Below are 24,533 nucleotides of genomic sequence, written 5' to 3'. Positions count from 1 at the left end.
GTACACAAAAAACATTACTCCGGCGATACGAAAACTTAAACTCGATTGCTTGGGCCTTTGGTGAAAATGAAAAAAAAAACTTTGGGCTTAAGCTTCAACGAAGCCCTTCCCATCAGAACACGTGCAGAATGAACCGAAAAAAAACTTCAACGCCGACGCGAAAAAAAACGGATAAAAAAGAATACGACGCGAAAAATGAAACTTTCTGCTTGGGCTTTAAGGTGAAAATAAATCGAAGCCAAACTTCAAATTTTCAACAGCACAAATCTGGAGAACCGATCACCCGTTTGAGCTAAAAACTTAATCGATTGGTCACCACCAGCTAGTGATCAATCGATTAAGTTTTCAGCTTAAACGGATGCTTGGTTCTCTAGATTTGTGCTCTTGAAAATCTGAGGTTTGGCTTCGATTCATCTTCACCTTAACGAAGCACTGCCCAGCAGATTACGTGAAAACTCCAAACTTGCTCGGAAACTACAGATGGAAAAGAAGTAAAAAACTTTGAATCATTTAATTTTTTGTGCTCTTGTTCTTTCCAAATTCGTCCAGATGTCTTCAGATAGCTTCAGTAATCTCTCATTTTTTTATAGATTTATGATGAAAACTCTCTCTCATGATTTGCCTATAATTACTCCATATCGTCCCTGAAAAATTAATTTTCTAAAAAAAAACTGGTAATCCATGATGAAATGCAACCTGCAACCAACGTTTGACAGCTTATCCAAGATTTTGTTTAAATTCTCCTAGAAAATTCATTGTTCTGCTGGAAATAATACAGTGTTTACGCCAAACCAGGAATTTCACTGAGAACGTTTTCATGCATAATCTAAGGCAGAGCTACCCCAAGAAAAAAATCAAAAGATTTTTTTTCTGTAATTTGCCTTGAGTAGTTTCAAGATATTATACAAGAAAATTCTACATGAATGGTGATGGGGCTAGGAATTACTACAGGTATCACATACAAGATATCTTATAAAAGTTTTTGCAAGTATTTCTACAGGCATGGGATTTCATCAGCGTTTTTAAAAGAATTTTAATTAGTTGTTTGAAATATTACTTAAAAGTGTATATATAGATTTCCGAAATTTGTAAATTTTATGATTTGACATGTTATGGTTTTATATTTCCCCGTTGTTTCTCCAGGAATTAATCCTGTCATAGAATTATTTTTTCTCAAAATTCCTCCCAATATTGAAAAAGGAATTCTTTCTTCAAGGATACGTAGAAAATAAATGGAAGATTTTTTTTCAAAACTTTTTGGAATGCTTCCTTGAATACCTTTAAGAAAATTACCAAAAATCAATCTTCAGAATCCAAAGTAAAATTCTTGAGATATTACTAATTGGTTTACATAAATTTCCGCAAGAGATATTCTAGAAAAATTGCTGGATAAATGCTTGAAGGTCTCCTGAAGTATCTTTAGAAGAAATTCTTGAAGAAACTTCTGAATGGATTTTTCAGAAAGCCATGGAAAAAATTATGTGAAAATCTCTGGATAAAACTCTGTAGGAATTTTGGTAATCTATAGTGAAAAAATATTAAAAAAAATGTTTACAGTTTTTTTCCCTGAAAGTACTTTTGAAGATTTTTTAGATGCATTCCATTAAAAATTTCCAAATCAATTCCATTAAAAAGATCAATTGGGTCCTAAAATTTTTAATGAAATCTTGTTTTTATTTAATAACACGAAAGAGCATGTTACTCTAACTACTTTAGCAATTTTTCCCGCTCAAATAATGGCTATATCATGTTTAAACTTTAATTTAAAAATTTGGTTCATAAATGAACCTTGACGGAACGGAAAACATTAGAAAATTGAGTAAACATGTGTTTTTGGCCTAAACTTAAGCGTTTGGCACTAAAATTGGGACAGGGCTTTAGGACCCTATTGAAGAAACCATGATACAATTTCGGAACCCCTGAAAGAATACTACGAGTCTAGAGAAATGTCCAAACGATATCCTAAGAACCAAATTAAGAAGAAATTCTTGAAATAACTATGAATTGATTGGTAAAAAAACATTGACAGTATCCCTGAAACATGTCCTAGAGAAATTCTGAGTATAATTCGTAAAAGAAAACAATAGAAAATATTCGAGGAAATGTTTTGAGATACTGAATGTATCTTGGTGGAACTCTCAGAAAAACACTTACACACTTCACGAGTTCGGCTGTGCTAATCTCGGTTTTCCGAACTCAGCTAACAAATTGTCCGGTTGTTTAGCAACGAAGTACAGTTTACTGATATTCGGCTTTTATTTCCTGAGATCCCAGACAGTGCGGATCTCGCTTAAAATTAGCCGAGATTCGGCATTCTAAATTATGTGTGTAGGGGTAGCTAGAAAAAAAAAGCTTGAGAAATCTTTGAAGAAGTTTACGGAGGAATCTTTGCAGCAAATTTTAGTATAATATTCATGAAGTTTGAAATTTGATAAAATACATAACCGAAGGAAAAACGAAAATCCAAACCTAAAAAATGGTTACAGCAATCTCGTGACATTTGTTGGCAAATTTCTGACGGATACGATAGAGCTATACCTTGAAAAGCTATTTAACCGTCGCTTCTGATGGTACCTCATTAAATTCGGAATTTGATCGCTAGGTGGCACTAGCGAGAATGAAACGTTTACTTTTGTTTTGCAGATATCACAGCCTGTCCATTTAGAGAGATGGCGTTTTCACAAAGTTGTTCAGAAATTCAAGGGCTATCATTGATCGAGCAAGTTGATTCAAAATTTTGCCACCATGTGGCGTTAGTGAGCATGAATCTTTTGTTTTGCCGATATTTCTGGATCCTGACCACTTAGAAAGATGGCGTCTTCGGCAAAGTTGTTCAGTAGCTCAAAGGCCATCATTATTTTAGTCAATATTTAAACTCCAGGCTTAAATAATGATAATCTTTGAGCTACTGAACAACTCTGCCGAAGACGCCATCTTCCTAAGTGATCGGGCCGCTGAGATATTTACGAATAGTTCATGCTAATTGGCGTTACCTGGTAGCAACATTTTGAATCAATTGCCTCTATCAATGATAGTCCTTGAGCTGAGATACTGAACAACTTTGCCGAAGACGCCATCTTTCTAAGTGGTCAGGCTTCTGAGATATTTGCAAAATAAAACATTCATGCACACTAGCGCTACCTAGTAATGGAATTTCGAAACTAAATAATTATCGCATTTCAGCCTTTGATTTTCTAAACAACTTTGTCGAAGATGGTTTTTCTACATTTAATCTAGATTGCGAGTTTTTTCATGTTGATTTTATGTTGTTGTACAAAGTACAACGCGCGACTACTCGCGTTACAAAATTTCGCGCGATAGCCTGTAGATGCCTGTAGAAAATCGTAAGTTATTTTGGAAACAATTTTGGAAGTTAAGTTTAAATCAATTATAGAAGGGCTTCAAGAAGAGGAAAAACAAGTAGGGTAATTAGGGTATTACATTGAAAAATATAACTCATCAAATAAAATCCTCCCGTTGGAATTGCTTAGTGAATTATTTCATAAGCGATGTTTTGCATTAAAGTTACCAATGATAATTAAAATGGCTTATTGCGAATGGTGATAGCAACTGTACCACATACTCCATCCAGTCGATTATTACGATAAACAAAAAAGTTTGAAACTCTTTTGAGTTTGTATCCAGGTTTCAAACGTTTCAGTAATAACTACTGTATGTACGTTATTAGCTGTTAAAACATTGAACAGCACGTCCTCTTTACTATTCAAAGAAAAGCCTTTCAATTCAAAATATTCAAACAATTGTTTGAAGCCATCCAATAATAATTTTATCAGTAAATTTTACACCAACTTTTAAAGCTTTAGCCATAATGGTGGTTTTGAACATTTTATCAATTTTTATTATAAAACAAAATTTCCTGTTCTAAAGTTTGCCTCGAAAATTTGTGGCCACCAGACTATGTAAAAGCTACCCATAGTGAGCCTATGGCTGTTCAGTAAATAAATTACCGAAAACTGCGGGAAGAAATTGTGCCGCCTCCGGAGGAGGAAACTGCGACTAATTGGAGGGTTTGCCGAAAAGCCATAATATCTTGCTTTTTTGTTCCAATTTCGGCGAGACGATTTTATTCGAACAAAAATTTGTGTTGGGGCCAGCCAAAAAAAAAACTACTCCGAACAATGAGAAACAAGCTGCTGAAGGATTGGTCCCGACCGAACGTGACATGAATGCTGACGGTTGCGGCGATTGTTCCGAAGGACCCTTCCCTTAAGATTGCGATTGCGTCAATGGCATCTCTAATTATGGGTTTCGTAACACTACTGCTCGGTGAGATGAAGACTCATTAACTAGAGGTTTGAGAAAGAAGCATCGAGGGAATACCAAATCAAATCATAGGAAGAGAACTTTTACTTTCTTCCCATTGACTCTGGAGTTTGCGGTCTGGGAGCGCAAATCACGCAAAACCGTAAATATTATGGATCGCTCAATGGAACAATGGGTTGTATCCACCCTTACCACAGGAGCGGAACAGAGGGTTGTGTTTTTGCGTGCGCTCTAAATCGGCTATACAACCGCCAATCAGTCGGGGTTTTAGCCATCTTACACATGCACACATGATGCGTGCCAAAAGTAAGTAAGCCCCCGGTAACAGTCGTGGGTCTTATTTATTACGTACCGTGTGATTATCGCTGTTGGTGCAGTGTTTTTCGGACTCGCATGGAAGACGATTGCCAGAAGTATGGAGTTGGATCTATGAGGCGAGTGGTGCACCGTTCAGCATAATCCGAAAATTGGTAGTTATCGATGTAACCACTGGCGGAATTACAGGAGATGAACTGTATATTTATGATGTTGGGTTCGTTTCGATCACGTAATATTGGCGTATGGAGAACGAAATCATGGAAAACCACTGACAGACAAGGGAGACGTATCCTATTTAGAGCACTCTTGATTTACTTCGTCGTAGGGGATCATTGAATTTTGTAAGACTTAAACTTGTCTACAAAATTGAACAAGCATGTATGCATTGCTACAAAGGTTGAAACATAGTTTGTATTTTTTTTTTAAATTGTTATATTAAATCGCGTCATGATACCCTTTTTTGAAAAAAAAAAAAATATATTGGTTTCCAACCTAAAATCAGACCTCTGTCTCGCCCTTCACTGACCGGTGAAATCATTTTAATTTTAGTTTAATAATTTATTAATTAGTTTGATAATCTCATCAAGACTGCTTTCAGGAACAAGGCTGGGGAGTAGGGTGGTTCAAAATTTTAAAATGTTTGAGAATCCAATCTCCCATATGTTCCTAACCATCTTCACCATAAAAATAGTGTTCTTTTTGGGCGAATGTGTTCTGTGGTTTTTTTAGCTTTCTAGGTGGTGATTTGAAGGTGGCCCAAATACAATGTAGGTTTATATAGAAATTACTATGGAGAAATTTTGAGATATGTTCCAAACACGCTAGTACTGTGATGGTGGTAAAATGTAAAAATATACAAATGCGCTCCCTGTTAAATTAAAACATTTCAAATTATCATTTTAAATTATCGGTGGTTAAAGTCCACCTCACAGGTGACCCCTAATTTATGGTGTGATGCGTACCGTGCCTAGGAATGAATGGTTAGGGGGGTCTAAATAAAACCTAACCGCTAACGGAGCCTGTGGGGAACCAGGGCGCCCTCCACAGTATTGAGCTCTTCCTGTACTACCCGGAGCAATGGTGCAGGTGACCTTGTGTTTCTCCGAGATAATCGGCTGCCCTTCTTCAGGTTTTTTCGTTGCTGGTCTTTTTCGTGCTGCGATTGCAAAAAGTTTAATCCTGCCTAGTTTGGGTAGTTGCTACGGTTAGGTTAGCTCGGATCAATCTTCAGCATAAAAGAACAGCAACGATCAATCTTTGCAGACTCATGCAAAATGGTGCAGCCCAAGTGGCGCTAGTTCAAGAACCCTACTTTCGTAGAGGGAACTTCTATCTAGGTAACCTTGTGGACCCAGTTTTCGCTACTTTCAGCAAACTTGAAATGGCATACTCGCGCTCCATGCCCCGCGCATGCGTGCTCGTTAATAAAGCAATCGTTGCTACACTCATTTCTGAGTTAACTACCAGAGATGTATGTGCTGTCACAATCGATGTTTCTGTTGGTGACCTCAACAGGAAATACGTCTATTGTTCGGTATATTTACCACATGATGAACCATCCCCAACGGATGACTTCAAACGAGTTGTCGTACACTGCGTAACAAAAGGCCTTCCGCTGATTGTGGGCAGTGATGCCAATGCTCATCACATCATCTGGGGCAGCTCAGATATCAATTTGAGAGGCTCCAGACTGATGGAATACTTAAGTAGTACAGACCTTGGATTACTTAACATAGGCAATCGCCCAACCTTCATGGTTTCTAATAGAGAAGAAGTGTTAGACACAACGCTCTGCTCGAATAGAATCAGTCACGAGTTGACGAATTGGCATGTATATGATACTACATTATGGAAGCTTTTGAAGAAGCATGTCCTCTGCGGTCTGTAAAGACTACAAGAGGGACCCCATGGTGGAATTCCGATCTGACTAGACTCAGGAAGCAATGTAGAAGGAGTTGGAACAGACGCCGTTCAGCTGGATCAGAGTCGTTCAAGTCGGCTCGCAAGGCTTACAAGAAGGCTCTTCGTTCTGCTGAACGATCCGGCTGGAAAAACCTTTGTACAAATGTTTCCAGTTTGCACACTTAAATCAGAATGCCGAGATCAGCTGTGCAAATCTCGGTTAAAGTTCGTTTGCTGATATCTCAGCAAAAGTGATGTTTGATGTCAGCGGCACCCAAAGGTGCTGCTATAAACAAACTTGATGTTTTGCTGACATATCAGTTAAAATTAGGTTGCTGATTGCTCGGCTGTGCGGATCTCGGTAAAAGAATGAAAATTAGCCGAGCTCAACTGAGTGTGTGAGTGAAGTCAGTCGGCTGAACAAAATCCTTTGCTAAATCTAAGGATTTCCAAGTGAACGAAATTCGCTTACCTAATGGTCACTTTACTTCTTCCGATAAAGAAGTTTTAGAATGTTTATTCAATACACACTTCCCCGGATGTGTGGACATAGCATCTACGGATGAATCAAATGTCTTTTCATGTAGTTACAAGTCTCTAGCCTCGGCTCGCAGTATCGTAACGACTGAATCGATTCAATGGGCACTTAATAGTTTTTTCTCCTTTCAAATCTCCAGGAGCGGATGGGATTTATCCTGTTCTGCTCCAAAAGGGATTTGAGTTTATCAAAAATGTTTTAAAAAGCTACCAATAAGTATACATTTCAACCAAACTGGATTTCATATGTAAAACTTAATACTTTTTTCGTTCAAATGCCACAATAACTTACAATTTACAGTACGTTAGAAAAATCTGTTAATAATTTATCTTTCACCATGCTATTTAGAAACAAAATCACTCAAATTTGGTTGTTTTTGCACAAGTCGATGTAAATAAGTGAAACATAGAGCAATTTTCATCATATTTTGATCATTGTATTGTTAATTATAAGGGTACATATTGTTAAGTTCAAAGAGAAAATATATATTATAGTTTCTATAAAAATGAAGGGTGGCACACTTGCCCCAAAGTCCGCTACGTAAAAGTCACGTGACACTCTTCATTTACATTGACGCTTTCTAATCTTGATTCCAAGAAAAGCTACTGCCAAACCTTTTTTTCGATATTTCAGAGGTGTTTCAAAGAATCTGGGGATAAAATCTCATATAAATCTCTGTAGGAATTCTGGTGATGATTATGGCATTCATAGAAGCTTGGTTTGAAAGCTGTTATAAATTTTAAAATAATTGTAGAAGATATGCCGTGAAGAATATCTGTATATAATATAAAGAATACCCCAAGTAACATTTTTAGTTTTTTCATTTACTACAAGCTGTTGTTACCACCATATCGTTAAAACTCATTTTAGAACTTATTAGTCTTAATAACCTTAATAAACCTTTGATAAAACTCCGTTAAGCCCAAAAAGGCCCACACTACAGGAGGTTGTTAAGACTATACCTTAAAACTGTTTCTAAACTTCTTAGTTTTGTATCGTATGAATACATCTACCCTTGTAGTATGCTATAAAACATTCATAAGAGCTATTGTATAGACTTATTGAGCTCAACTAGCGGTATTAAATCTTTTAAGATATCCTAATACACGGAATAAAACCAATATTAAGAGCTTATGATTGAACAAACATCAACCGATAAGTTGTTTATAAACCATAACCTTTTTTGATATTGAAACCGTCATGATGTCTGCCGACTCATAATAATCAATTAAAACAATCATTTTTTGCATGGCAGAAAATTTCCTTACGATCGCGTGAAATTCCTGCCAATAAAAATTTACTGGTGGAATGAAATAAAATTTTTCGATTTACAGCAACGCGCCACAGTAACGACATCATTATTGGCTATCTAATATTTTAATCCATGCCATTTTCAGAATGATTTCATGCTCATCTCAATCGTAAATTGAAATTTCCCACGCATATTGCAATTATCAATCCGGAACGGCGACAATAAAAATGGATTCCATACAGTTAAATCTTGCTGGTCTTGTCTGGGATAGTTAAAGATCAATTGGTGATTATTCCGAACAATATAATCATTCATAAACGCTTTTGATCTTAAGAACCCGTGCGCAAAACCCTCACTGGCTAAACTATTCCTAAATCAGAATATTTGTTCTGCACTAAGACAAATAGGTTTTTTAAGAGCCTTGACTTAAACTCAATGCACTCAGGAAAGCTAGTGCTGTCGAAAAGGTAAACAAATCGGAAGATTCAGTTTTGTGATGCAATTCATTTTGTTAAATTTGTGCCGTTATGCATCTGGATTGTTATAATGAAGCCCGCCGTGCTTGATCGGCTGTACTGATGCAGAAAACGGTAAGTGATAAGTGCCTGAAAAATGAAAGCTTTTTTCGTGTAGCTCAGCTGTTGTGTGCAGCATAGTTGTCCCACTAGAACGGAAAGTTCAGGCAAGCATGGGAAAAATATGCTTTATACGGTAGTCTGTTAATTCTTCGAGAGGAATATTTGTCATTTCTATGTTTGCGTTTTGATTAATCCTTATTTCACTACATGATTATCATTATCAACATAATGATATTGATAACCACACGCAGACTGCATTCCAATAACATGCATCAGACAGTTGAGTTTTAAGAAGGCTTTAACATGACTTAGTGTAGTCTTAGAAGTTTTACCCATGCCTTGACAAGACAAGCAAGATGAGGTTTTATGTGTAGGTTTTAATAGACACTACACAGCTCCTTCAAAATACAATTTATTATCAACAAATGTGGCCAGCAAATAAGTTTTAACGGTAGCTCTTGTAGATATCTACAAAGCATTTTAAAGTGGGTTTTACCGAAAAGAACGTTTGGCACTTTGCAATGCTTTATTAAATCTGTTAGGAATGAATACATCTTTAATAAAACCTCCATAATTAACATCTAAGATCAAAAAGCACTGAAATTGTTACTTGGGTACAGTACAGTGAAATTTACAGCGATTAAGAATACAGAGTACAGTCAACTCTCCCTAACTCGATATTGAAGGGACCATCGAGTTAGGGAGGTATCGAATTATAGAGCACAAAACCAGTGTAAATGAGATTTAAGGGACCATCAAGGTAGCAATGAAAACCAACTTTTACTATGGTTCTCTAACTCGATATCGAGATAGAAAATATCGAGTAAGGGAAAGTTAACTGTATTATCAGTCCTTAAAAGAAATCAGAGTGTAATTACTAAAGGTATTTGAAAGAAAATATTTGAAGGCATCCGTTTAAAAATTGGATGTACATTAGTTGAACTTGTTAAAAAATATTAAGTGAAATCCGAGAAAACATATAAATCTTTAGAGTAGTTTACGGAGCATTCTCTGCAAAAAATATAGTAAAAAACACATGAGTTCATGGACTGTATATTTGAAGCAATGAATTTGATAGGATATATTGAGAAAATGCCGATAGAACTCCTTGAAGAATACGAATTATTTGGAGGAGAAACGAACAACAAATCCAGGAAAATCTGTGCAAGAATCCCTAGACATTTTCCTAAGCGATTTTTTGTCGGCTTCCTTGAAGGAATACTTGCTAGAAGTATTTTGGGAGTTATTCCTGACAGAACTACTGATGGAATCTACATTAGGAAATTCTTGAAGGGACTGTATGAAATCATTACATCTCGTTTTAACGATTATAGTTTAATGTTTTTTTTTTAATATTTCTAGGATTCAACAATCCCTTCAAATTTGTCTTCAAGTATCAAAGTCAGAAATTCATGTGAAAACATTCCTGAAAGAGCTTTGAGAATATCTTCAGAAATTTCTTCAGCTGTTCTTGGTGAAAATCCCACCATTTGTCTATGTACTTGAATCATAAAATTCTCCCTATCGATCTACAAGAACTTTTTAGAGATCCTTCCAGAAGTTTTTGTACGATTCTATCATTCTAAGTTCTTCATACAATTTTTTTTTAATCTACATAAATAAAAATGGAATGGTGTTTGTATGTCACGAAATGGCTTGAAAACGGGCTATCGGATTTTGAAAATTCTTACATAGATATGTTCCTGAGGTGTTCCGACGTGTTTGTGCATATAAAAAGTAAAGGATATTTAACGGGAAAGTCGAAAAAACTGGAGTGAACGGAACTTCCATTTTGCACGGGACGTTTCATAGCGTTTTTCAACAGCCTACTTGATGGCAAGACGAAGTTTGCCGGGACCACTAGTATTCAAATATTTTAGATTTAGAATCTATGATCAGCTTTTTTACCATCATATCCGAAGGAGAACTTTGGCTTTCTCCTAAAAGCAAACGAACCGAAAACGACATTTTTTGTTTTTGCTAGAAGGAAATGGGCGCACTTTGCATCTTGTCACATTTTTTCGTGGAAGAGAGGATCGATGAAGAGAAACCGATAATGTAACATTGGCCTTAATTCTAGCACATGCTTGAAATAACTATTGTGGCGTCTCCATGATTCTGTGTATGCTTATTTTCAAAAAACAATTTTCGAAAAACCCTTTGGTAAGAAGCACCCAAATGCGATACGCTTCGTAAGGGATATTTTTTGATCATAAAAACTTGTATCGGGAGACGTATTATATATCCATTGTAAGAATACAACACAATCGTATCTCATTTATATCAAAACTAGTCTCAAATAACATATTGTGTTCCGTTTTTTTGTTGAAAGCACTTTGAGTTGGTGAAGGGACAACACAATTGAAACTAAATCAATTATACCGACAAAGCATGTAGCAAATCGGTTTCAAGAAGAAAATAATCGACATCGTTTCACAAATTTTCAAAACCAATGTTTTCTAGTAATCGAAGCAATGCACAGTGGGACGGATTGGGGTTTTAGGAGGAAAGATGGAACTCACGCCTTCAATTGTGATTTTACGTAAAAATGATGTTCTACAAAGTTGTTTCTATTATAAAAACAATTTTTTTGGTCGGAACGAAAATTAGGGTGGCCCTTTGTAAAAAAAGATAACCATCAAAACTTTTTTATTTTAAGGAATATTGAAATAGTTTGTTCTACAAAGCTGAAGATCGGGAAATTTTAAGCTGATTTGACAAAAAAAGTTTTTTCCTAGCTCAAAAATTGACCGTTTTAGAGCATTTTTCGCTTTTGATGTAGGGTGGCCCATCAAAAATTGGTTGTTGTGTTTTATTTTTATTATTTCAAGTTTCTCAGCAAAACTGTCTTCCCATCACTTTTCGAGCTAATTGAAACGCAAACATTAAAGATATAGCTAATGGAAACAAATAGATACAAGAGTGTTTTCGTAATGGAAATTTAATTTACTTCCTTGGACATAAAGTATCATCGATACTAATAGCTACGATACACAAATGCAAAATGACAAAAATGGCAAAGAAAGCTCTCAGTTAAAAACTGTGGAAGTGCTCTTAACAACAATAACCTGAGAAGTATGATCTGTTCCAGCGGGGACGCAATACCAAAAAAAAAAAAGAATATTGATACAATTTTTTTTCTGATGAAAAGTTAAAGACTTCTTAATAACAAAAAAACACATTTTCTATATGTTGGTATGGGGCTCTGTACAAAAATTTGTCCCTCTCTTTTACTCCTTCACGAAATAAGTAAACAACAAGGCCAGTAAACGTCAAAATCGCATACAAAATCAAAACAGTGCAGAGCCCCATAGCTGGGAAAACAAGACTGTGAAAAATGTGTTGACATGACGATAGCTTGAAAATGTAAATAAAAATCGTATTATTCTTCGGTGGATCTGTTTGCTAACGATATGACTGGTTCATATGTTAATAACCGTTAATAACAGATTTTTAAAAGAACTCTCAAATTAACTATCTCTAAATTATAGCCTTAATTAGTCAAAACATCTAAACATGATCAAATAATGCATTTAGTTATTCTCCTTAATCTAGGCTTGAAAGTCAGCGTCATAATCAGGAATCGTACTTTAGTAATATACCGTTTCAGATACGATATATCTCCTACGGTGGACAAATTACTTGTAAACGGATTTGCAGCAATTAAGCATTCGTAACTTCCAATCAGAATGTTTCCCAAAAAGCCTGACAAATCCCAAAACAGAAGTATTTGGATGTTTGGGAGCAGCCATGCCGGGAAATTCAACCGTGTGGTAAATTTAGATCCTTATTTTTATTGCTTTATTAAATCCTTATTTTTTTTGCTGAACTCTTTTTAAGTTTGTTTTATATGAAAAATGTTTATAACTATCACCTACAAAATTGTACAGACCTCAAAACATGCGTCTCAATCGGCTCTAAAGATGAAGGGAAGACAACTTTGCTGAGAAATCTAAAAAACAAACAAAAACCTATTTTTGAAGAGCCACCCTACATCAATAGCGAAAAATGCTCTAAAACGGTCAATTTTTGAGCTGGGAAAAAACTTTTTTTGTCAAATCAGCTTAAAATTTTCCGATTTTCAACTTTGTAGAACAAACTCTTTCAATATTCCTTAAAATAAAAAAGTTTTGATGGTTATCTTTTTTTACAAAGGGCCACCCTAATTTTCGTTCCGACCAAAAAAATTGTTTTTATAATAGAAATAACTTTGTAGAACATCATTTTTAAGTAAAATCACAATTGAAGGCGTGAGTTCCATCTTTCCTCCTAAAACCCCAATCCGTCCCACTGTGCAATGGTCAGTAGACAGTTTCACAAAAATAAAATTTTCTGGGATTCAACCATCACCCCCAAGTCCTAGTTGCAATACGAAAACAAACTACCAGACAAATTTTCATCCAATTTGGAGAAGATTAAAAGGTGCCTCAAGTCGAAATTGTGTTTTTTGGCTATTTTTTACATTCAAAAAATTCTACCGAGAATTTGAAAAAATGAAAATCATAATAAATACCACTGGTTGAACGTATTATTAGTACTTTACAACTTTTGAGAACACTGTATGCCGATAAGAGATGGTTTTGACCTCAAAAAATTGATTTCTGTTCATTAAAGTACCTGTAAAACATACATTTCTCTACAGTTTTTGTTCTACGAGATTCTTAACCTCAAGCCTAATCATAAAAGTTCAATCGTAGCATCATTCCTTTGTCATTTCTGAACATTATTGTAGTACATCATTTTTGTCTCCGAATTACAGATTAATTGTAAAAAATTGTTGAAAATACAACATTCCTCATTCCCCTGCATTTAGAGCTGCTGCCAAATGGCGCAATTGCTGACATGTTTAAAAATTGAACATAGTAGCTTTGCTTTTTCAATGATGGATGATGATTGAAGAAAACATCTAGCAAATGTCATCAACGCAGTCGTGTTTCAAACAACATTCTCATTTGATGCCAAGCAATTACATATGTGATATAGCCCCGAAGTCAAGCTTCTCGACTACCGATCTTGAGGATCAAATTTGTCTGGTAGTTTGTTTTAGTATTGCAACTAGGACTTGAGAGTGACTGATTGAATCCCAGAAATTTTGATTTTTGTGAAACTGTCTAATGGTCAGGGCATGTTTTTTGGCTTGTCAAACAACTTTGTAGAAGTAAATACGTAAAAAAACTGGGAAAAGTTCTAATAAAAAATATGATTTTAGGGACCACCTTTTGTGTCTTCGACAAAGTGTACTTTTACAAATTTAAGTACTGCTCTGAACGAACTTTCAATTCATTCTGTAAATCCATCTTGCTTCTGATTTACTGCAGGGAAAAAATATTTTCTCAGGCAAATTTTCCAGGAATTAGGACATTAGGACACATAAGCTCGTATTTTTTTCCCCAAAGATTACTCTGCAAATGCACATTATGTTCATCTCAGAATTTTATCAGAAACTGAGCTGCCTCCAGGGATTTTGGCAAAAGTTTTTCTAACAATTCTGCTTAAACTCCTCAATGTGTATTGCTAGTGATTCTTCATGAAATTTTGCAGGCGACGAACAATTAACAAACAGATATTTGGCATGAAAACATAAAATACATAATTCCATCACCTTCCTGGAGAAACTCTTCGCGTTACGAAAGAAACTGATTATGGAGATTTTTTATGAGCAATATCTTGCGTTGAGTATCATACAGGCGTATCTGCAGTGATCGAAACTCAATCGACCTTTGGACCATTTTACGATTGTGCATGAACAAGGAGGATGACTACTTTTACTAAAACAAAAATAGCTGTCGGCTAAGTAATTTGCAAAAGAGAAAATCGACGGAAGGAAGTCGATCACTGCAGACACGCCTTTATGATACTGTACGCGAGTATCTCGCATAACAAATATATACGTAGAACAAACAAAAAGTTTGAAATTTTTTGAACATCGCAAGAGTTTTTGAAAAGACAGGAGAAGTTTAAAAAAAAATTAAAAATCAAAAATAATCTCGGATGTTTTTAAATACGGAATCAATCCTTGAATTGTATAGCACTTGAAAGCTTATAAATTTGATGGAGGAGTTTAAATAAACGCTGATACATAGTCCCAAAGCGGTACAACATAGTGATCAAAAATTTAACTGATATAGTGGATGCAGTCAAATTAAATTTTCACATTTAATGGATATTTGAGAGGTATATACATATATACATAATAAATAAATGGTAGTTTAATGAATTATGTGCTGTTACTTCAATAGTGCCTAACTGACATGAGCAATTTCTCTTCATCGATACTTTCTTTCACATATAACTTCGCTAAATTAGATGAATCTGTAATATTTCGTGTTAATGAAGCAAGACATAGTGATTCTTAATCCTACAGCTCAAAAATATGTTACGAAACGAGAATCAGTTTTCTGTAATAACGCAAAGAGAGCAACGATGAAGAGAAATCGATGAGTGCAGATAAGCTCTTATGAAAAAAAAAAATGCAGAATTAATCACCACCATAAAGGTCATCTCACAAAAATAAAATGTACGCAGTCGGTAGGATTCGAACCTACGCTCCCAGAGGGAATCTGATTTCTAGTCAGACGCCTTAACCGCTCGGCCACGACTGCAACTTGTAATAATATGTCGAAAATAGACATTAAAATATCTGTTTGCGGTCAAACAATCTTTACATATGATTTTTATAAAAAAATCTTGTATTCCATATGTTTAGTCAAAATTCTTCCACAAGGTTCTTCAGGTATACAACTTGCTGTGATTTATATAGGTAAGCTGAAGCTTAACGTTCCTTGAGCGTAGAAGCATAATAATGCTAATATGCATTATAATGTCATTACTACAGCATCATCAGGGGTTAGATTGTTAGTAATAAATTGTTTGGTGCATTATATTAAAAATGAATGGTAGTAAATGTAAAACTAATTATCATACTTCAACAACTTGTTCTCGATCATACATGTAGAAAAAAATAAATTGACATTCTCATCGCCTTCGTGGCGCAATCGGTTAGCGCGTTCGGCTGTTAACCGAAAGGTTGGTGGTTCGAGTCCACCCGGGGGCGTGAATATTTTTATAAGTAAACGTATGAGAGATGAATAATAAGCTACAAAATCAAGATTTGAAAAATTGATACCGTAATGAGAGTATATGAAGATAACGGACGGGTAGCGTAGTGCGTGCCTAGTATAATTCTTTCTTCTGGTGTGAAATTACAGAAGGCATGTGATATGAAATTACAGTAGAATTACATGTATGTCAATCAGGGCCGTCCATTTTCAATTCATTGAAAGCATTTTCAGTCCCCAACTGACTGACTCAAGCTTCCCTTTTGATTGAAACTCTACTGTTTCGTTTCAATCCGACAAACATTTCCTTTCATCGCAGCAAGCGTATTCTTTCATTTCTTTCGTGCTGCCTGTGCGTCGCGCGTCATATATCAGAGCCTCACCGCAGCGAGCTGGTCTTTCAATCGGTAGTCTCTAACTTTAGGAGCAGATTAATTCAAATGAACGACGTGGTGGCCCGCATACTTTCTCTATCTTAATTTATTACCTAACAAGTTTTAAACATTACTATTGCAAAAAATAGGTAAAATCCAATTTGAAATATTTTGATAGATTTCAATGAAATCAAATGAAACGAAGTTCTTACTCTTTCATTTCACCTTTCTTGTTCGCTGCTTTCAATCAGGTAACGAAACGAATGAGTGGTGAAAGAAGAACGAAGCGATGCAGTTGTTCGTCACCATCGAGACGACGCAACCAAACCTTCGTGTTTCACAAAATGCTTTCGAAAATGCACAGCCCTGATGTCAATACAAATTTAAATCGAAAACAATTTAAAAATAAGGCTCCCAAGGGCAGAGGGTAACAGGTTCACTCTTCTGGTGTCCAATTACGGAAAATGTGATGTCAATACAAGTTTAAGGCGAAGTAGGCCGTCATTGAAATGTGTACGCGTCGTTGATGATTGTTGCTAATTCATCTCACGATTTCGAATCAAAGAAAATCAGTTGGTTTTGCACTGAACAGCTGAAAAAGTATCAGCATAGTTTATGCATGTTAGCGCATACAGTGATAGTTTCTCATGTCAATATAAAACTATCAAGACTGTGTTTTATCACTTTGAAATGCAAGCTGAAAAGTCATCATTGTTGCCAAAACGAATGACGGGCTACTTAGCCTTAAATACAAAACAATGTAAAATAAATCAATAGACATAGAGTATTTTTTATTCTGGTGTGAATGTATTGTGAATGTATTGTTAATACAAATTTAAATGTATTGTTAATATAAATTTAAATTTAAATTTTTTTGTATTGTTAATACAAATTTAAATCGAAGCAATGTAAAAATGAGGCTACACACGGCGGGGTACAATTAAATTAGATCATTGTTAAAGTGAAGTACCCGTATATTTATAAATACATGAATGTGTGTAATATTATTACACGGACACATTGGAGAAAATTTCTTTTCATATTTGTTGTTCAAAGCGTTAAATATGAAATATTGTTAGCTAAAAACTAGTTTATACAGTTAATTTTCTTCATAGAAATTTCGCTTATGTTCATCCTTAATTATAAATATTGATTTTCAAAAATAAGAAATCATCGTTGATCTTCTAAAATTGAAACTGGTGATATGAATTCTATCAGGAAACATGTATCATAATGTATCATTTTTTTTAAGATGGACAAATATAGAAAATATAATTAATAAAATTTAATCATAGAACATTTCTTGCAAAATCATAAATAACAATACCCAACAAAAAACATCAGCCCGGCTAGCTCAGTCGGTAGAGCATGAGACTCTTAATCTCAGGGTCGTGGGTTCGAGCCCCACGTTGGGCGCTGTAATATTTTGCGCCACTGTTTGATAAACAAATGGTTAGTAAACTTGCTGAGAATACGGTAATTATCCACCTAAAAATGTAACGACCAAAGTTCTCAATGACAAATCTTGAGCTATCTAAATTGTGAATGGGCCCGTTTTTATATAATGTTATTAAACCCTATTAATTGATCTCAACATTCTTGGAGAAGAACATCACATACTCAAACAGGTATCGAGTTACAGAACACAAATCCAGTGCAACTGCGATCCAAGGGACCATCGAGTTAGCCATGAAAACCAACTTTTACTATGGTTCTCTAACTCGATATCGAGATACGGGATATCGAGTAAGGGAGAGTTAACTGTATAATACGAGAAACTTTTTATATTGTTATTAATTTACGGACTGTTATGACAAACTGCAAACATTTCGATCCATGAATGATAGAGTGCCGTGTCCTGAGCGCAATAAAAGTCCAATTGTCTCCCAAAAAAACTTTCGTTAGCAGAGCGTAGTTTCGATCTACGGACCTCTGGGTTATGGGCCCAGCACGCTTCCACTGCGCCACTCTGCTCTCATACTACAGCTGTGCTTCACAGTGAAACACGTTCTACGCCCGGTTCGAAAAGTTTCCCCTCCAAACGAATCGAAGGAAACGTGTACCCGACTAGAAACATACACCCGTACAAGTAGACGTAAAACATCCCTCCCGAACACACCAAAGCGAGAGGGGTTCGTGTATAGCTACAAAACGCAAAAATAAAATCGATGATGGAAGCTCACACACAAACGGAAAGCAGCACGAGACCCTCGTCGTCCCATCGGGCTCTCCTCTAGAGACGAGTAGCGAGGGGTTGAGAATTTGTGCGCGCTTCTGAGCTGCCTGCAGCCGAAACGTGCAAGGAATAGGTAAAAAAATCAACATAACCTCAAAACAAGCGTTTGCACACTCGTACAACAGCAGTCGTAGAAGTGCTCGAAAACCGAAACGAATGAGCGAAATGTAGGTTGATTTGATACGAGAGGCGAGAAAACGACGACCACGATGATGGGTTGATGACGTAATTCCTCGTCGTTCGTCTACTGAGGTGTTGATAACGCGATTGATCGCGGAATGAAAGTGGGTGTGTGAATGTGATTCGATTATCGAAGTCAAGTTCACCGACACACGTCGTCGTGTCTTTTGATAATCATACGCTTTCAGTTTTGGATTAGTCACAACTGTTTTGTCTGGCGTCGTCGAGTTCGTCAGCGTTTACAATACCCCAGGTGGGTGACACTAGCAAGTGCATAAATTTGCACTTCAATACCAATCGATTGCTCAGCCTGATGAAGGTTGCAATCGACAGATGACTGAATCTGATGCCATCATTTTGGGGGGATGATGCAGAATTCATGGTCTGATGATTCATGTCTCGTTTGTAGATTAAGAAGACGAATCATTGTCGGTTCCATCATTCCCGTAGCAAATCGGACATATTATGACAAAGAAACGTAATTAAGTTTACGACTTTTTAATGAAACAATTCCGTAAAAGTACCTAATAACAGAACTTCTTCAGAAAAGCCCTGAAGTTGCAGAACATAAACGGGAAAATGCACTTCTCTGTTCCTTTTTTTTTTAAGTAGCAAAGCATATTCCTCGAAAAGGGATCGTAAAAATCAGGGCACTCATCCAAAGTTACGATGGCTTTGAGTTGAACCACGACGATAAACGAAAAGTGTCCCTAAAGAAAACGCTCGGAAGCATTTGTGAAGACAAGACGGTTGGCATGTGCCTCACCACGCTCACGCTGGATGGAGTTTTATTGCTCTGGTGGATGGACGGCTGCCTGTCAATGTGGTAGGCATCATGCACAGCTGAAAAGATGACCTCAAATGAGATCTAATGAAGGTCTAAACGATTGAATAGATTGAATTCTGGCTGGGCTTTGTCTATCAATCAGTTTTTTTTTTCTCACCAGAATCATGATCATTGTGATTTGACTCAGTCCTGAAACGAATTAGCTGAGTGATTTATCGAAAACAACTCATCTAAAACTCAATTCCAGGCACTTGATTCAGAAGAGGTGGTTGCAAGCCCTACTCATATCGCCTTCGTGGCGCAATCGGTTAGCGCGTTCGGCTGTTAACCGAAAGGTTGGTGGTTCGAGTCCACCCGGGGGCGTGATCTTTTTTTTATGAGGAAGTTATGTCTGCATCATCGATCAACGTGTGATACACTCTTTGCAAATGCTAAAAGGACTTAAAGTGATGATAATGAACTTATGAAGAAGATGGGTTCATGGATTGGGATTTTTATAAGTGTTGGAATGGATGGGTTCATATGTTTTCATTTGTTTTATAATTTATTAATAATTTTATTTTTCTTGAAATATTTATCATAGTTTTAACCTTAGCTATAAGAACACGGAATGATAATAATGACGTTAAGTCTTTGATAAAACCTTATAGAATGGGTTCATATCTTGTCTATACATCTCAACTCATTTTACATTTAAAAATATATGCCCGGCTAGCTCAGTCGGTAGAGCATGAGACTCTTAATCTCAGGGTCGTGGGTTCGAGCCCCACGTTGGGCGGTAACTATTTTAAAGTACCGCGTATCTTTCCATTGGATGATCGAATGACGTCAATAAATTTTATATAAAGTGCAAAATTTGTATGAAAAACAATAATAAAATCGACATTTAATTAAATGAGGAGCATGGTTATTTATTATTATTTTATTGTATTATGTTGACCATAGTTTTGACTTTTTTGTCTACTAAGTTAATTTTATATTTTATTATATTTTATTATGTCATAATGTCAGTGCAACGAACATATTTTTTCATGTACTACACAATTTGCAATAATAACAATCATTTTTGTTCTTATTCAAGGGACGAAGTTGAAGGAAATTTTAAATAAATGCGTTAAACTTGATTTCTGACAAAACGCATTCTAGGTGTTCCTCAAATATCGAAGCAGAGTGGCGCAGTGGAAGCGTGCTGGGCCCATAACCCAGAGGTCCGTAGATCGAAACTACGCTCTGCTAATCAGACTTTTTTAAAGGTCTACTCCGAGCAAACATTAAAATAAATCTACTTTCGGTTTGTACCTTAAGTTTTAGGGGAAGACGGGGTAAGACGCCCGCCTAAGCATATTTAATTCATATGTCAAAATCATGAATTAATAAATCCTTTTTCGACGCAGCATGTCGTTTTTTGAAGCCTTAGGCATGATCAAAAAATATCACAGGTGTTGTAATTGTGAAAAAATATTTATTTCTTGACGCATGCTACCCTCAGCAAAGCTGTAGGTTTAAACTAGATCTACAACTTTTCGAAATACAACTTGGAGAATGAATTACAGTCGACTCTCCATAACTCGGTAACCAAGGGCCCATCGACTTATGCTACAACTATTTTTCTTACAATAAATGTTAATTATTGAATGTTTGTCCATTTGCTTTAAATCACTAAATACTCTGTAAAAGTCCCTAAACCAATTGACTAAAACCTTACAAAGGTATAAACATTAAATGCTCTTAGAAAGCACATGGTTTGTGACGTGTTCAAATAGACCGAAAGAAGGCAAATTTAGAACTTGATTAATTTGTGCCACTACATATTTGTGTATTTTATTGCTTTCCTACCCCCGACATCAACTTGTCAATATCAAAGGGGTCGATTCAGTATAAGGGTAATAGCATTTAATAAAATATATATTTGAAAACTTCATAAGAATGCTCGAGAAATCACTTTTTTTTACTAAAAATCAATATTTTTTTTGTTTTTATTATAACTTGCAAGATCCAGTTGAAACCTACAACTTTGCTGAAGGCAGCACGTCAATTGCTTTAACTCGAGGTCGCGCATTCTGCCAATGCCGGCACCAACTCGCTCGTACTGTGTATCAAAAGCGAGCTTTATTCAAGGTGCGTGTACTCAGTACACTCAAGCGACCGGTATTGGGTTAAAATCTTGTGAGTAACAATCAAATTTCAAGTTTTTCCAGAGTGCCGCAGTGTTTCTGCAGAAAAAGTTGTCTAATATACTGCCATTCAAATAATGATAGAGAAAACATTTTATAGAACCGACTCCATGAGATATAAGCATAAAAGATTTCAATGTTTTTCACTTAAATTTGCTTATTTACAACTTTGATCTAAAGGTAATTCAAAAACATTTCGAAAACATACGAGACAAATTTAATGAACGCATTCGGAGAAATTTCAAAAAGATCATAAAAAATTCGAAAGAAATACAAACGAATTTTGTGAGAATTCTGGTATCACTTGAGAAAAACTTGTTCGATGATATTTCCAAAGGATTTCGAAAGGACTTCAAAGGGATACCAAATAGAATTCAAAACGATTCTGAAACAATCACAAAGGCATTAGAAAATGATTATTTGGTGACTTTCTATAAATAGGTACAAAAGGGATTCTAGATAATGAAAAACATTTTCAAATGGATTTCGAAAACGTTTTGAATGGCTTTAGAGAAAATGCAAAATTAAATCAATAATCATTTCTAAAAGATTATGTTATCCTAGGATCTTTACTCTAAAATATCCAAAATGAATTCTGATAAACTTTATTACTTAGAATAGTCCGATCTGATTAATTCGTGTATAGAAATTTGACTTGACATCAAACACTTCGCCAACGATCACAAAAATTTGATGTCACTCCAATTGTCGGTGACATCCTAGATCTGACAGCTTGAAATTTGTTGATAACAAGATTCTTTCCACTGAGAACAAACAGTAAGAAAATTAATTCATGATAATAAAACATGTTATTGCTATGTTATGCGATTATTATTCGATTTTGCTCGGAGAGTAATACGATCGAGTTGAAAGAGAATGGAATCAGAAGCGTGTCTATGAGAGTTTGTCGACATTGGGTGAGAAAAAAGCTGGTGTCTAGTTTGAGTCAAGCGAGGAGAGCATGAGAGCCGAGTGGGTAAGATATCGATAATGAGTTGAACGGGGAATGGGAACTAAACTGAGTGAGTGAAATGAGAAGCGTCTAGATGGAATTCGAGCGTGTATCGAGAATGAGACAAAGTTTGAAGCAATGGGCTTATGCTTGTTCATAATGATGAAAACATAAATTGGAAATCACGCACTCAAAGTGGAGGAAAACTACACACTGGAAAAGCATAAATTAGGCGTCAATCGCGTGAAGCCATTATTAGTGCATACTTAATTTAGAATGCCGAATCTTGGCTAATTTTAACTGAGGTTCACACAGCCGAGTAGTCGGCAAACAAATTTCCTAAGATTTCATGAAATAAATGCCGAGTAGGGTATCAGTAAATCGTGCTTCTTTGCTAAGCAACAGGACAATTTGTTAGCTAAATCTTGGTTAAAATTTGGAAACCGAGATTTGCACAGCCGAGCTCGTGGAAAAAATCTAAGTGTGTGGATTATTCAATGATAAATCATTTAAAAGCTCAAATTCAATAATTATTAATGCACATAATGCATAATGCAGCCGTCGTTTCAGTTATGTACATAAAGTTTTACTGATTTTTTAACACATAATCGTGTAAACAGAGAAATCTCGCTTGCAGTTACACTTTCATGATGCAAGAAACCATGCAATATTGGCAAATGTTAGATGCAAGAACATGAAATGTTTCAGTTTCGCTCAATATCGCAAGCATTTTTAAATCCGATGCATACATTATTGTTGATTGTTCAATTATAACCCATTTACATCACAGAAAACTTGACGCAATATTGACGATTGTTGGATGCAAGATTATGAAATGTTTTAGTTTTACTCAAGATAGCAAGCAGTATTGAATGCGATTAGGCATTTTACATTATTTAGCGTTTGATGTTCAGTTACAACTCATTCATATGATGTTTAGAAAAATATACGTGTCGTGTAAATTTAAGACTTTTTTGGTGAATCTCGGTACTAATATCTCCACAACTTCCTTGAGATATTGATTCCTTCATCAATTACTCGCGTAGAGATTGGTCCAAAGATACTGGCAAATATTTTTCATGGTGCATTTTTTTAAGGAATTCCTCCAGAGCTTATTAATAAAATGCATTCAATGATTTTTTCAGAAACTGATATAAAGATATGTGTGAGAACTTCAATTGATCAATTGATTTTGCTTGAAATCGTTCCAGAGATTCATCTAAGAATTTAATAAAGGATTTGTTTGAGCTCTCTAAAGAAAGAATGGAATTCAATATATATGAAAACTTATATGAAAATGCGTAAAAAGTTGCTTCAGAAACTACTTTGAAGGAAACTTTTGAAAATTCCTAAAATTTTTAAAGGGCGAACACGAAAAAATTACGACACATTCAACAGGGCATAACTTTTCTACCATTGGGTAAAAATCAACCAAATTTTGCACACTTCCTCATTGATGTGTATTGTTTACATGCTGTCAAACTCGAAGTCGTGTTTTTCGATTCAACGAAAATGGAGGTGAACCAACGCGAGTCGAGAGAACAAATTCTTTCCAAACACCAAGAACTTCCTGACCTGTCGCACCGGCAGTTGTGAAAAATGTTGAGAACAATAAGACGGATGGAAGCGGATGATTAAAGCAAATATCAACGTCTCAAGCCGTGATTTGGCTAAAAAGATCGGCATGTCACAGAGCTACGTCCAGAATGCATAGAAGAGAGCTGGACTACATACATACAAGGTACAGAACTTCCCAAACCGCGATGAGCGGCAACAATCGACGGCTAGAACTCGGGCACGGAAGCTCTACGAGAAGATGTTGACAAAATATGGCTAAAATATAATAAAATATAATAGCCGATTTTAAGCAAATTCCGGGGTTGGAGTTTTTCACTGGCAA

The 24,533-nt window shown here is 35.7% G+C and overlaps 1 protein-coding gene and 7 non-coding genes across 8 annotated transcripts in view; 5 read left to right on the top strand and 3 right to left on the bottom strand.

Annotated features, from left to right (window-relative positions):
* The window catches only part of LOC5575569 (centaurin-gamma-1A), a 649,196-nt gene that overhangs the window by 229,620 nt on the left and 395,043 nt on the right, over positions 1 to 24,533 (bottom strand). The window lies entirely within an intron of this gene.
* On the bottom strand, positions 15,393 to 15,474 carry Trnas-aga. Its single transcript has one exon. It is a non-coding gene; the product is annotated as a tRNA-Ser (tRNA).
* Trnan-guu lies at positions 15,853 to 15,926 on the top strand. The gene has a single exon. It is a non-coding gene; the product is annotated as a tRNA-Asn (tRNA).
* On the top strand, positions 17,648 to 17,720 carry Trnak-cuu. Its single transcript has one exon. It is a non-coding gene; the product is annotated as a tRNA-Lys (tRNA).
* On the bottom strand, positions 18,207 to 18,278 carry Trnam-cau. Its single transcript has one exon. It is a non-coding gene; the product is annotated as a tRNA-Met (tRNA).
* Positions 19,797 to 19,870, top strand: Trnan-guu. The gene has a single exon. It is a non-coding gene; the product is annotated as a tRNA-Asn (tRNA).
* Positions 20,213 to 20,285, top strand: Trnak-cuu. Its single transcript has one exon. It is a non-coding gene; the product is annotated as a tRNA-Lys (tRNA).
* Positions 20,672 to 20,743, top strand: Trnam-cau. Its single transcript has one exon. It is a non-coding gene; the product is annotated as a tRNA-Met (tRNA).

Source organism: Aedes aegypti, chromosome 2, assembly GCF_002204515.2.
Source record: "Aedes aegypti strain LVP_AGWG chromosome 2, AaegL5.0 Primary Assembly, whole genome shotgun sequence".
Lineage (NCBI taxonomy): Eukaryota > Metazoa > Arthropoda > Insecta > Diptera > Culicidae > Aedes > Aedes aegypti.
This window is presented reverse-complemented; position numbering and strand designations above follow the sequence as displayed.